Source organism: Panthera tigris, chromosome C1 (assembly GCF_018350195.1).
Source record: "Panthera tigris isolate Pti1 chromosome C1, P.tigris_Pti1_mat1.1, whole genome shotgun sequence".
In the NCBI taxonomy this organism is placed as follows: domain Eukaryota; kingdom Metazoa; phylum Chordata; class Mammalia; order Carnivora; family Felidae; genus Panthera; species Panthera tigris.
The window spans coordinates 88607082-88623220 of NC_056667.1; positions in this window are offsets into that span (position 1 = coordinate 88607082).

Consider the following 16139-nt stretch of genomic DNA (forward strand, 5'->3'; position numbering starts at 1 on the left):
AAATACAATAAAATCATATACAAAGATATACAAAAATATAATTTAGAACTCAAGCATTTGGGAAAGCAATTCTAAACATTTATTTTATTGTATGCTTTATTTTAAGTGAACAAAGATAACACATAATGAAGATAAGAATCCACCAATATAGAATTATAATTTTAAAATGTTAATAATATAAAGTAAATATTTTTGCTCTGTGAAAGACTGTTAAGAAAATGAAAAGACAAGGGGATCCTGGGTGGCTCAGTCTGTTAAGCATCCAACTTTGGTTCAGGTCATGATCTCGCGGTTTGTGAGTTCAAGCCCCACATCGGGCTCTGTGCTGACAGCTCAGAGCCTAGAGCCCTGCCTTGGATTCTGTGTCTCCCCCTTTCTCTGCCTCTTCCATGCTCACGCTCTGTCCCTTTCTGTCTCTCAATAATAAATAAACATTTTAAAAAAAGAATGAAAAGACAAGGCACAGACTAAGAGATAATATTTGCAAAATATTTACAAAACACACATAAGTGATAAAGGATTGTATCCAAAATACACAAAGAATGCCTAAAACTTAACAAAGAAAAAAATACAATAAATAACAGTCAAAATGTCTGAAAAGACACTTTACCAAAGAAGATATACAGACAGAAAATAGGCATATGAGAAGATACTCAACATCATTTGTCATTACCAAGATCTCCTTCAGAGAATGGTAAATAAACTGATAACTGTGGTACATTCATACAATGGAGTATTATTAAGCCATAAAAAGAAATGAACTTTCAAGGCACAAAAAGATACGCATGGATAAATTTTAAGCGCATAATGCTAAGTGAAAGGAGTCAGTATGAAAAGGCTATATGCTACATAATTCAAGTTATATGGCATTCTGGAAAAGACAAAGTGATCAAGACAATTAATAGATAGTAGTTGGAGGAGTACAAGCTGGCCTCATCTGACACCTCAAGATGCCTTACTCACACCAACTGTTCTCTGTCCAGGAGACAAGCAGTTTTAAACTTTCAGGGTTTCCTTTCTCCTGTAAATTTTGGGCCAAAGTTTTGTTTCATGTCTGCTTCTACTGCTGGGGCCCCAGAAAGTGGGACCCTGGCCCCTGAGTCTTAACTGTCTTCTGTATAATATCCTGCTCTCATGGGTCCAGAGGGCTCCCCTGAGAGCAGACCCATGCTGGCCAGCTCCTCCCTTCCTTGGGCACAGACCCATGTTGGGGTGGAACAAGGATATAAAAATTTATAATTGTTTTGTGCTTGTTGTAAAACAAGGGGCAGCAAGTGTGTTTTTTTTTTTTTTTTTTTTATAAAGGTGACACAGATGTATATTTTGATAATTGCAATTACAGGTTCAGAATTGTGATGGGGAGCATGGCACATTTCACCACCCATCACAACAGTTTGTAATCCAGAAAGAACCGAATTAAAGCAATTTTACAACAACAACAACAACAACAACAACAACAAAAATAGATCATAGTTGCCTAGGGTTGCAGGTGGGGTTTGAATAGATGAAGCATACAGGATTTTTAGGGTGACAAAATGATTCTGTATAACACCATAATGATGGATTCATGAGACTTTGCATGTCAAACCCATTGAATTTTACATCACAAAGAGTGAATCTTAATGTATGCAAATTTTAAAAATCATTTAAATGTATGGAATACAGACTGTGATCGAGGAATTTAAATGTATTATAAATGCATGAAATAACCAAACTTAAGGGAGTAGTAACTGAAAATGAATGAAGACTATAAGACTTCAAATAAATGAAACTACACACAGTCATTGTATTATATTTGGTAAAGTGGTTTTACTATGGGGATTTGTGTTAATTGTTCTGAAACCATCATATCTACCATACATACATAGTAGAATTCGACAATGAAATAAATGGATGGCAGATGCTGGGAGCCAGGTTTCTCACCGTTGGAGTGGGAAGCTTCAGACAAGCAAGGTGAGAAAGCTAGAATGATCCATATGTTAATGGATTAGAGATGAAGATAATGTGAACTCATGGTTAGCTTAGTGCCGACACAGATGGATACATACAGAAATATTTATTTCTACCTTGGAAACAACCCTGGCAGAGAAAACGATATTAGATAAAAAAAATTAAGGACATCTAAAAAAAGCATGAAGTTTAGTTAATTAAAAATATTTTTTAATAAATAAATTTTTAGATAAAAAATTAAGGACATCTGAAAAAAAGCATGAAGTTTAGTTAATAATAATGTTTCAATACATTATTGTGCAATGTATCAATACATCAATTCATCAGTTGTGCCAAATTACCATAGTAATGTAATATGTTAATACAGAAAAAAGTAGATGTGGGATATATGTGAAATATGTGTACTATTATTATAACTTTTTCATAAAGATAAAACAAAAGGTTATTCTTTAAAAAAATTAATCTCTACTTCATCCTGCAAATGTCACTTTCTGTGAATAGCAGGTGTTCAAATTTTGGTGCATTCTTCCACACATTCTTTTTCCATCTCATATAAATTTAAGCAAATATCAATACTTAATTCTTTTCAGGAAAAAGTGCATTTTGAGACCATAAATATATCAATTGTGAAGTCTGTATTTTCACAGTCTAAGCAATTTCATACTGTTTTCTTAAATATGCTTAGGCATAGAGTGTTAGTGGATGCATTTCCCACACTCAAAATTTTATTAATTTTGTTTCAAAATTCGAGTATTTCAGTGTAAAAGTTACACTGCTTTTGCATTATTTGCACAGGAATTTTGCTTATTTGCAAATTTGCAAATTTGCTTATTTGCAAATTTGCTTATTTGCAATTGTGTACTCATTATTTTCAAGATATGAAACAGAGATAACTCCTTCACTATTGCTTTATGTTCAAAAACAGTAGAGCTCTGCCTAACAGTAAATTTTTCACCTGGGATACAATTACTGGGAGCACAATCTAATATGACTCGGAGATCATCTACCTCCCCACAATAGTTGATACCGTCATTATGTTCGAAATTAGTTTATATTTGGTAGGTGAATAATATGCATAATGGCATCATTAGCTGAGGAGAAAATCAAGGTGAATTAGTTTGCTCAATTAAATTCAATCATTTATATGGGAACAGGTAAGAAAGCCAAAAAAAATCAAAAGTCAAAGAAATGACAGATATGAGAGACTGAAGAGAATCATAGCCAAAGGTATAAATAACACCTGATTCAAGACTAGAGGATAATGAAATATAGGGACACATATAATAGTTAAATTATCTAAATGGTATAGAGAGGCAGTTTGTACTTAAAATTTCCTTACCTGGGAAAAGAAAAATAAAACAAAACAAGCAAACCAAAAATCATAAGCAGCCTAATTTTTTTAACAAAAGGAGAAGGAAGAGGTTATTTAATCTTTAAGTAACTAGCACACATAAATGCTTCATTTATTCATCCCCCATTAAAGAAACTTTATCATACTCCTGCTTTCCCATTTAATAAAATTTCTAACTTTCTTAGCCGAATTTGTTTGTTAACACGTGATTGACATTTTTTTTCCTGAAAATATTTCAGTCTGGATCCTGCCCTTCTCAGACATAAAGAGAAAAATATACTCCAAATGGAAGATTGTACGAAGTTACAGATCCCACTTTTAGATGAATTTTAAGTCTATGAAAATGAGGACATCATCCTCATAGACTCAAAACTCCCCAGAGAGACTGATATCTTATGCAAGGCTGTATAGAAATTGATACAACACTTTGCCAGTATTTGTATCACTTTATTTATTTTGTCATTGTAATAGATATAGACCACGGATACATGTCTTAACTACTGTGTTTACTGTTTTTGTTTAGTTTTTTTCCTGGTCAGTGATTAACTGGGACTGGGGTGATAGTGGGATGTATTTCATTAGGATCTAAAAGGACCTTTGGGAACATTGAAAATATTCTCTGTCTTGATTCTGGTAGTGGATGCCATAATGTATATATCTGCCAAAACTAATCAGTACATTTTTATATGTAAATTTTGTATGTGAATAAAGTTGATAAACAAAAATATTATAAAAATAGAATAATCATGCCATAAAGTGGTAATTATCATTAGCTGATAATTAGTAAAACTGAGGGGGGAGGAAGAAATTATGCTCTAGGTGCTGCTGAAATTCTTTCATGTGACTCTCTTAACTCGAATTGGAGTATAATTTAAGGATATATGAAAGTCTGTAAATTAGGGATCATCTATCACCTATTTTGTGTATGCCTACTGTTAATTAATCTCTAGTTTCCAGGAATAGTCATCAATGAAGCTCTCTTGCTTTGATATTGTTTTTTTTTTCCCCAAAGTGTGTTTTTTTATTAGATAAACAGGTATGATAGTGACACCATATACTGTTTTTTGCTTGGTCATAAAGACAGAGACAGATTATGTATTCCACTGTCAAATAAACTTGGAAAATAATTATTTAAATTATTTATAATAGAATTCTCTACTGTGGAACTTAAGTCTTTAATATGCCCATATATCTCACGATTCATTTAAAAAAATAGACTATGCAGTGTTCCCATTTTTTTAAAAAAAATAATTTTTTATAGCATTTGGTTTTGTGTTTTGTAAAATAAGTTTGGGCAAAACTTATATGAATATTTCCATTCCCCGAAGGCACAGTCATGTTTCTATTATTTTTTATTACTGCTGAGGAATGCAGTAAAATTGCCCAATGGCAATTGCTCTCTCCCACTTTAAACACTACTCTTTGGTTAAAGAGAACAAAATGTGGTAAGTGATTTATCAGTCTTAGAAGAGTTCCCACTCTGGTTTCACAAATGATAGTTTATATAAGTTAAAATAACTTGCATGCAAAGCCCCAGCTCTATTAACTATTCTTTAAAAGTAATTGTTAGGGGCATCTGGGTGGCTCAACTGGTTGAACATCCGACTCTTGATTTCCCCTCAGGTCATGGTCCCAGGGTGGTGGGATCAAGCCCCATATCGGGATTGTGTTGAACATGAAGTCTTCTTGAGATTCTCAATCTCTCTCTCTCTCTCTCCCTCTCTCTTTCTGTCTTTCTGCCCTTCTCCCCTACTTACATTCTGTCTCTAAAATTAAAATAATAACAATAATAATAAAATGAAAAGTAATTATTATATATACTATAATTATCCTTCTAGGTGAACTTCTCCCTTTCCCTATGCATGCAAGCAATAACTTCCTGCTTCCTCCTGCTTCTCATCTTTCTATAGGCAAGGCTATCTCTGTTTTCTCTGAACTAAGACACAGAAGCACTGTTGTTTTAGTTTTATAGGATCAGTACTTTTATATGTTTTTCTGGATACATGTGTTTCTATCTAACCTTTGTATATTATTATAAGTCCTTCCAAGAGCATTACCATGAGTAACACCTATTTATTCTATTATCATTTGCTTCTCTATCATTAGCACCCCACCACAATGTCTCACTACATACTAAACACATATGTGCTTCAAAAAATACTTGCATTGTTAGAAACTGTGTTATTAATCCTTTTGTGTTTTAGTAAGTGTGGGGTAGGTCATTGAGAAACATGACCACCAGTTGACCCAGGAGCTGCACTGACTCATTCTATTTCATTTTTTTTAATTCCCCAAAATCTGATGTTTTGGCATAATGTTATCAGTCATAATTTAAAAAGGTATGTTGCAGAAATAACCAAATTCCCTTGTCAACGGCATTTTAATAAACTCTCATAGTATCTTTAGTATCTTTGTAGACAGCTATTATCTTACTCTGATGCTTTGGCAAAAAGTTTCTGCCAAAGTGGTTCATCTTCAACAAGAATCATGAAAAAGACTTTGACCAGTACTGGTTTCTAATAACTAAGATCAATCTGCCATCTTGTGGGACGGACAATAATGAACCTTTTAAGTGATTCCCCTAGACTACCTACACAGTGCCACAATATACCATGGGATGGTAGCCTGAGATCTGTCCCTATTCTCCTTCCCCACATCAGTAAAATGGGTCCATTACACTGATGACATAATGTTAACATGTGAAGACTTGGCATCTGCTGCAGGACACTCTGCAGATTTTGTTGGAACATCTGTGAAGAATCATATGGGCAGGGAACCCACAGAAAATTTAAGGCCCAGACATTGCCATAAGGTTTGGGGAGTCATTCTGTCAGGCAAGACATATGTTGTCCCAGAAGCTGTATTTGATAAATGTAAACTTATCCAACTTCAAAAATGTAATGGAAATACAAGCCTTTGTGGAGATTCTGGGGGTTTTAGAGAATTTTTATCCTCCACCTGATATGGTGCCTCCATCCATATGCTGCCTGGTAAAAAGAGGGCATTTGTGGGACTGGGGATGAGAACAGCAAGGCACCTTTGAGAAGGCAAAATTACTAGTGAAAGAGATTCAAGCTGTAGACATCTCAAGCAGGGCTACCATTTGAATGAGTTGTGTCTGTGACTCTGGGAGGCATGGGTTGGGCACTGGGGCAGAGACAACAGAAGGGGAGAGTGACCATAGGACTTTGGTCCCAGCTCTGGAAGGAAGCAGAAATGTGATATACTATCATTGAACAACAGTCCCTAGCAATGTACAGTGCTCCTCTAGATGGACCCTGTCAGGAAGGAATGAACCACAGCAGCCAAAGGGATGAATGCAGAGCAGTCTGGTTGGTGATCACTTATGATTTCTGGCCATTAACTGTTTGCACTGACAGTTGGGTTGTTCTAATGAGATTAACCTGAAGTCCTGGACAATTAGAAGCTGAGGGGTATATAATTCATGAGTGGGCCCTTGTGGGGTCAGGACGTATGAAGGGACATTGGGTTCATCTGCAAGAGCCTGAGGTAATCCTCACTGTCTTCTACATCCTGCCTCATAAGGCATTGATACCCCCTGACAATCAGGAAGTTGCTGTTCTAGCTCAGATACAATTCCTAGCAACTGGCCTGTCAGTAGATAAAGCAGATTGGGTGCATTTAAAAAAGCAGCCACCACAGAACCCTGGAGGGATGGCATATTGCCAAGGATGCCGGATTGCCTTTGAAATACAGTAACTTGGTTAATGCAGTAATAGCAGGCTATAGGTTATGTGTGTTCTAAACAAATACCCAAGGTAACTATCAAAAGAGTTGGGGCCATGCATTAAAGTTCCCAACTAGGGAGGGATTGGTAAATTGATTATATTCACCTTCTCCCTCTGAATGAGGGTTCTAAATATGGATGGATACCCTTGTTAAATGGAGAGTGATCTAGGGTCACATTTCAAAAGTCATGATATGTAAGACTAGTCAAAAAAATGTGACATTTGAATGGAGGTTCCATCTTCCCTTTAATCCACCAGCACCAGGGTTGGTATAAAGGAAAAACTAAATTACTAATAGGTAAAACCATGTTGGCCAAATGGACTAAAGTACAGTCCCAGACTTTAATATATTTGGATGCTCAGCCAACAGAACCTGTTGCCTCATATGCCAAATTGGGGACCCCTGCTGAGGCACCCAGCACCATAAAGGTACGGAAGTTGCAGGAAACACCCTTTTCTCAGACGCTCACCAAGGATCAACATTCTATGCTGCTGAGAACACCAAGCCCTATCATGTCAGGGAAAGGCATTATCTACTGGAATTTACAATGGGACGTTTGACTGGGATGGGTGAACTACTTCACACTCTGTGGTGAGGGGGCACTACTCAATCTCCACTGAGATCCTGTTGTCCTGCTACAAGTCTGACCTGTTAAAATGCACTATGCCTACAATGGAGCATGCACCATTAAAAGAGGGGAGAAAGTGAAGGTTCTGGTCTGCCATATCTTGCCCCATCTCCTCACACCTGGCAGTGCCACTTCCCCAGCCAACATGCATGGTATGTACAACCAGATCATGTTCCTAAAGCTGCCAGCCTTCCTCTCCTCTTCAGGAGGATGGGCATGTTGCATTTCTCACTGGTACAATCATTTAGCTGCTCTCTCTGTTCCATCCATTGGTCTGGAGGACCTTACTAAATTCACCCCGCAAGCATTGAATAACAGCCAACAGAGCCTATCCTCACTGAACACAGAAATGTCTCTAATAAGAAAAGCTGTCCTCCAATATAGAATGGCCTTGGCCATTATTACAGCCTGTCAAGGAGGCACCTGTGCTATTATCCAATCAGAATGGTGTGTGTTCATACATGATGAGTCTGTTAATGTGTGGTCACATTAAATTGCATGAGGGCACAACTGAGTGCCCTGAGTGATCCAACTCCCAGCTTAAGGGACATAGTAAATGAACATTTCCAGTAATTTTCCATTTTTTGTGGAAAAAGTTGTCGCTAATTTAACTAATTATTATTATTATTTTTTTAAGTTTATTTATTTTTGAGAGAGAGAAAGAGAGAGACAGAGCACAAGCAGGGGAGGGGCAGAGAGAGAGGGAGACAGAATCCGAAGCAGGCTCGAGGCTCTAAGCTGTCAGCACAGAGCCCAATGCGGGGCTTGAACTTGCAAACCATGAGATCATGACCTGAGCCGAAGTTGGATGCTCAACTGACTGAACCACCCAGGTGCCCCTAATTTGGCTAATTATTGTCTTAACCCATGTTTCCTCTTGCATGTGTCTTTTGTTGTTGTGGCATCTGTCTCTAGTGTAGCTAGAGAGCAGCCAAAGGTGCCTCCTTCATGCTAGTGCAACCCCTTACTGATTGCTCAGGGCACACAGCAGAAAAAAGGGAGAGCCTGTGGGATTGTAAGAGCCTGTCACACTGGGTGGAGTGGGTGGAGTGTGGGAGGAGGTCATCAGGAGGTTGTTGGAGGAACCTAGGAAATGGGAGGCTCCTCATCCTCTCTCCTGTCCTTGAATTATGTTCTCTGCTTGCCTTCCCTGCTCCCAGAAGCTGCCACAAGGACAAAGCCTTGAAATGGAAATGTGGTGTCGAGACCCTCTGGACAGTGTACATAACGGTCTCGATTAAGGCCTCAGTATAAACTTTTAGGATTTGGCAGGTGGGTGTGGAAATGTAGTGGACTTGCAGACCCCCAAGACAAGCCTTGTAAATTCCTGTGTTCATTATAACTGCCACCTACCAATCTGCAGTGTCCTGCCTCTTTCTTCCATCTCTATCCTCCCTCTGCATACAAGAGCAGGTTTCAGATTATACCAGGGAGGCTCCCAAGGAGTTTGTAAACCAACAGTGAGGGGATTATACACAACTAATGAGGTTTTTCTCCTTGTATTTATTCTCTCAAAGGACATTTTGTTCTTTGAGGATGATAAAATTATATGTTTGGGTTTGGAAAATGTTTGCTTGAAATTTAGCTATGTAGTGTAATACCTTTCATGATTTTAGTTTCATATATATAATGAAATATATACAATGAAAAGAGGAAAAGGACAAGTATTAAGTATTTTAATCATAGGAGTAGGACACAAGCAAGAAGTAACGGATATGACAACATTTTGATGGTGAGAGTCAAATGGTTCTATCATTTTCTACTTTAAAAAAAAAAGAAAGAAAAAGAATTCATCCTCCCACATGGTCAGTGACCCATTATTCTCCAGATTCCTAAACCTACTGATTTAAAAAAATAAAAGGAAAAAGCCTAACCAATGATCAAAATATAGCTGCTTTAGTTTAGCATATTTGCAGTAATAAGATAAAGGCTGCAAAGTTAAATATTCATGGGAATTTGAGATTAATATATATATGTACTGCAATGGCATGCTGGACACCTGAAACAATATGACTTACGCTTTTAAAAAAGAGGTCAAAAAATCTCATTGCTCTTTTGAGCATATTCAGACAGTATGTAGAAAGGTATTACTGTTTTAGATTAATATTTGCATTTCCATATAATGAACTATGTAGAAAGTAAATGATACATGCCTTTTACCTATCTCCAAAAATTAATGTAAATTTGTCCTTTATCACCATATGCACTTGGGAATAAACCCATTTATACCATATTAATTTTTTTCAATAAGAAGCTCTTTATATGCATTGTGTAGAAATATTCTCAAAGTAATTTCTCTAGTTAAATATGTTCCCATGAGCTTAAGTAAAAATGTCTAGCTCTTATTTATGAGAAGAAATGGATCTCCTTAGCAAGGTTAACTGATTATAATGTGATTGCAATTCTAGAATGTACAATGCTACATTTATACATATATATGTATGGGCGTTTTTCCCTTAAAATATTTCACTCATGAATAAGGCAAATTTTAAAACAATACTAACATATAAAAATGAAAATGTACTGCTAATTATTTGACTACATATTTAAGATAAAATCTTTCCCAAGGAAGCTTGAAATAGGCTATAGAATTTACTTGCAATAAATTAAACAAATAAAATTTGTCATATAATCATATATTATAATATGATTTAAGACTATATTTTCATAACACTTATATGTGCATGGATGTAAATATATTTGGGTTTTATTTATTATCCATTGAGATGAATATTGTTAACATTGCTTTACAGAAGCAATGAAACTAACTTATGAAAGGTATGGGTAGTTGTCCCTGCTAAGTGCATATAGGTTCCACTCCATTGTGTGTTTTCCATATTTTTTCATTTGTGGAATTTAAAGTGTTTATGCTGTGATATAATATTAATATTGGTTACTGAGTACTTATTCTGTTCCAGGAACTATTCTAAATTCTCTTCCATGTAGCAACATTATGGAGTAGGAACTATTATTTCCATATTGTAGATGAGATAATTGATGGCTAAAGGGATTAAGTAATTTGCTGAAATTCTCACAACAGCTAACTAATAGAATAGGGATTTCCCCCCACACATCCTACACTTGGAAATGAGTCTAGATAATACTACAATTCTGCTTCAGAATGATTTCTAGACTGGTGTGAGGACTTTGTTCACCTACCTCATACTTGCAAGTTGAGAATTTATACTTCATGGTGTTTAGTTTTACGTTTCAACGTGGCGACTTATAGTTGCAGAGATAGTACAGACAATTACCCAATATCCTGTACCAGTGTCTTCTATAGTTAACATCTTACAATGCCACAGAAGACTTGTCAAAAGTAAGAAATTTAAATTGGTATATGCACCAGCTAGGTGGCAATCGCAAGGCTTTGGGACACTCTCCATATGCATAAGCTCTAAACATGTATCCTATATATGGTGCTAGTTTTTCCATAGCCAGGATTTTGTGGCTCAGTACTCAAGAGGTGAAAATGGGAGCGGTGATGCTCACCATTATTCCTTGTGAACCGCTAGCAAAAATTTTGTTTCTTGTCCCTGCAAACTTTTATTCTTCTGGTCGAGAGGTCTTAGTTTCAATGGAAGGAATGCTTCCATCAAGAGACACACAATGACTCCACTGAACTGGTGATTAAGACAGCCACCTGGCCACTCTGGGCTCCTCATGTCTCTGAATCAGGATTAGAAGGGTGTGTAATCCTGTCTTGGGTGATTGGCCCTGACTATTAAGATGAAATTGGGCTGCTGCTACACAATGGATTTAAAGAGGAGTATGTCTGGTATATAAGAGATCACTTAGGGCATGTCTTAGTACTACCATGCTCTCTAATGAGAGGCAATGGAAAACTCTGGCAATCCAATCCAGGCAGGACAACTAATGCCCCACACCCTTCAGTAATGAAGGTTTAGGTCCCTATACTAAGCAAAGAGCCATGATCAGCTGAGTGGCTTGTTGGGGACAAAGTAAATATGGGATGGGTAGTAGAAGAAGGTAGTTATAAACACCAGCTACAATGTTGTGACCAATAGAAGAAACGTGGATTGTCATTATGTAATTGTTATAAGTAGTTCTCCTTTATTTTATTATGGATATGTGGGTGTATAATATTTATTTATCAAATATTTTTATTCCATCTCTTTTCTCCTTATCATTAAAAATAGTATGTATTAATAACAATTTCATATCACATTTTTTAAGTTATGGAATTATCAAGGAGAAGAGCAAATATTATCCAATGACTTTTGTCTTTTTCTGGAGAAAAGGTTAACAGTTTTTGGTTGTATACAGGATAAGTATGTCATAGTAAGTAGAAGTATGACTTTGTCATTGTCTTTGGAGATTAAGTATGTTTTAAGGACACGTGTATGAGTGCCAAGTTGACAAGGAGTGAAATGTGGTGGATAGTTTCATGTGTCAACTTGGCTAAACTATAGTATGAGGTTATTTAACTAAACATTAATCTAGGGGCGCCTGGGTGGCTCAGTTGGTTAAGCGGCCGACTTCACCTCAGGTCATGATCTCGCGGTCCGTGAGTTCAAGCCCCGCGTCGGGCTCTGTGCTGACAGCTCAGAGCCTGGAGCCTGTTTCAGATTCTGTGTCTCCCTCTCTCTGACCCTCCCCCGTTCATGCTCTGTCTCTCTCTGTCTCAAAAATAAATAAACATTAAAAAAAAAGTTTAAAAAAAATAATAAACATTAATCTAGTTGTTATGAAGAAATTTGGGAATGTAAATGATATCTACAATTGATTAGCTTCAAATAGATTATCTTCGATAACTCTTGTGGGCCTCATCTAATCAGTTGAAAGCACTTAGAACAAAACAGGGGTTTCCCTGGGGAAGAATAGAACTGATTTTTCCTCACTGAAGAACTCACCAGGATGGGAAAATATTCAGCTATTAGAATTCCCAAGGCCTTGGTCAAATTTGTGACCACTTACAGACCATTTTGGCTCATAGCAAATGAGAGACATGAAAGAGAAAGAGAAGGAATGTGAGAAGAAACTACGAATGAGGGAAATTTTTGGCAACATTAACAAAGCTTACTGTACAACATTCATAATCTAGTAACACTCCTATCCAGCCCTGGAGTCCTGAATATCCCTTTGGAAGGTTTTTGTTTTTTTGTTTTTTTAGTTTACTTATTTAAGTAATCTCTACACCTAATGTGGGCCTCGAACTCATGACCCTGAGATCAAGAATCACATGCTCCTCCAACTGAGCCAGCCAGGCACCCCTGAAAAGTAATGATACACATTTGAATTAAACTCAAAATTTTTAAAAATAAGCCCTAATTAAAAATAATTTATTCTTCCTTAAGACTGCAATAGCAGCTCCTGGCCAAGAATCTAGCTTGCCTTATAGATTATGGACTTGCCACCCCTGAACCCTTAACCCTCACAATTCTATATCCCTCTGCTACTGTTTCTCTGAAGAATTATAACTTCAAGTTTAATGTACACTTGAAGGAAAAAAAAAAGCAATAGGAAGACAATTAGTTTATTAGTTGGGTCTTATGGCAAAAATGGAGAAGAAATAAGTTGCCAGTTTCCCTTCCTTCTAACCCTTATTCCCTATTAGGATTTAATCATGTTTCAGATGTTCTTGTTCAGTGTATATTTCCTGTCTTGGACTATAGCATGACCATACCCATTTTAGTTTATTTATAGGTTATTTCAAGGAAAACCTCTGGGTACAGCTTAGTATCAAAAAGCAGTATCTAAATAAGCAAAATATTGTCTATAGCTCTCCCTCTACAGACTAGGTCTTAGATGTGTGTGTGTGTGTGTGTGTGTGTGTGTGTGTGTGTGTGTGTGTATCTCCTCTTCTGTGAATCAGAATCACACTGTTTCTGACTGGTGCATCTCCAGTAAAGCTGTTAATAGTAGACATTCAGCTGACTTTTCACTGGCTAATTTACTCCCAGGTTGGAGACCAACTCAACTAATTATGTCTTTTGTAAGAATCAAATATTATTTCTGAACAGGACTCAGTCAGTGAGCAACAGAAAGGTATGTTAGCTATTGTACCATTTCATTCAGAAACTGACTAAATAGCCTCTATTTTTCTTAGAAAATGAATCATATCATTAATCTCTAGCAACTTTTTAGACCACAGGCTAATACCTAACTTCTTGTACTTGTGCACCTTCTAGCAAACAAAAATTCTCTATTACAAGCTACAATTCTCAGTTTTCTTATCTTAAAGGTTGTAATAATATTTTTGAAATTGACTGCTATTAATAGTAGTAATATTATTGGTAAAGTGCTTTAAAATGCCTTCCTTATATGCCAATAAATATCATGAAGGGAAATTATATAAACAAGCATAACAGTACAGCACTACATGAAATAATAGTTGGCTGAATAATGCTAATGAAGCATGATGCATTTGAGCTGTATTTAGCAAAGTTTAATAGCAAATAGTAACAATAACAATAGAAACGACAAATTTTAAGATACTTCAAAATATTTTATAAATACAGCCTCACAGTAGTAAGTTAATTATTTAAAGCTATGTAAGTGGATTAATTAGGAAGGAGAGTATCAGGACATAAGTGTCAAAGAGACTGGAGACATGTGCATTGAGTTGCCAAAAGACAACTGGCTAAAACTCAAAAGACTAATTAAAATTTCAGCCCTAAATAAAAATGAGACTACAGTGGAACATTAGTCAACCATGGTGAGACCCTCCAAAAATAAACAGAGATAAACAAAAAAACAGAGTGCCCTTGGCCTCTTGTTCTTCACTTAACTAAGAATAAAGTGTTCCTAAGAGAAATGTATTGACTAAATATGACCCAACCTTTTCATAAGTCAATCTTTTTATGATGTTAATCTACCAGAACAAGATAAAATAAACACATGTATGTCTTTGTAAATGAACACTAATGCTGATGAATATAGTGAAAATTGTAAGCTTTTCTCTCAAAGGAATGGTGCTTGTGGAAATAACATTCACCAATATTATTTGTAACTGAAACATGGCAGATAGGTCAGATTGTGATTAATAAAATACCAACAGGTCATTTATCTGAGGAAAATGCAGTATTTTGAAATACTGTAAGTCAAATTAATTGTTGAGAAGAGAGAGAGAATGGGGGAGAGGAGCAGAGAGGGAGAGAAGGAATCTCAAGCAGGCTCCATGCTCAGCATGGAGCCCGACATGGGGCTGGATCCTACAACCCTGGGATCATGACCTGAACCGAAATCAAGAGTCAGATGCTTAAATGATTGATTAAATATTTTGGGGAAGATAATTTGGAAATAAAATGTGTTTGTAATACAAAGAATTACATAAAAATGGCCACAAATAATGGCCATGTCTTTGCATTTTTATATAGCTTTCGTGGTGCACATAATTCAAATGATGCATACAGTTCTTAAAAATAAGCAAGCCATGGGGCACCTTGGTGGTTCAGTGGGTTAAGCGTCTGACTGTGTTTTGGCTCAGGTGCTGATATCACGGTTAGTGAGTTCAAGCCCCATGTCAGAATCTGTGCTGACAGCACAGAGCCTGCTTGGGATTCTCTCTCCCTCTCTCTCTCTCTCTCTCTTTCTCTGCCCCTGCCTTGCTCATGTTCTCTCTCTCCCCCTCTCTCTCTCTCTCAAAATAAATACATAAACTTTAAAAAAAGTAAAAAAAAATAAGCAATCTACAAACTCGTTTAGGAAGAATTTACATAAAGCTGATTTGTGGTGACAATTCTAGTGCTACTAGTGACAATTAATTAAGGGGTTGAATATTGTGAAGTTTAATTAATTTAATAAAAATTTGAAAGGTGACTGGTGACTAGGACCAAAGAAAAAAGGCATAATTAAAGCAGTTAGAGGTTTTGGTTACAGTCAATGATCATATATTTACCTGATTGATAGAAGGATACTTGTAATCAAATTATGTGCACACAACATATTGATTTCTAACTTCATATCTATTTAGAAAGACTATGTCTCTTTCCTAAAGTATTAAATGTCATTAAAATAAGCTAGGCAAAGAAAGAATACAAATCTGATCTGGGTAAGTACAGTTATACTTAATGGTGACAAGTTTCAGCTTATGCTATTAGAGAAAACATTGTTATATATTATGGAATCTACAATATTATCTATTTTAAGACATTTTTAGTACCATTAATAAAGGGAAAAAAGTTTTCAATTATAACTACATATATTCACAAGTTTTAATATGCATCATGATTAAGATATTTTAAAATGTGAAAAAAGTGTGTCTTAGAATTGATGAAATGCCGTTTTTGTATCACAAATAAATTACATACATTTTTTACAAATGAATTAGTAATAGATATTTATAAAGAAATTTGAGAGTCATTGGGGCCCATAAGCCCCCCATAATCTAACCAGTATGTTTGTGTTTCTTTTCCTATTTATTTTCTCACATTTCATACACATTCACTTTTACTATTGGTGTCAAAGTCCCTACGTGTTACAGGTTGAATTGCATCC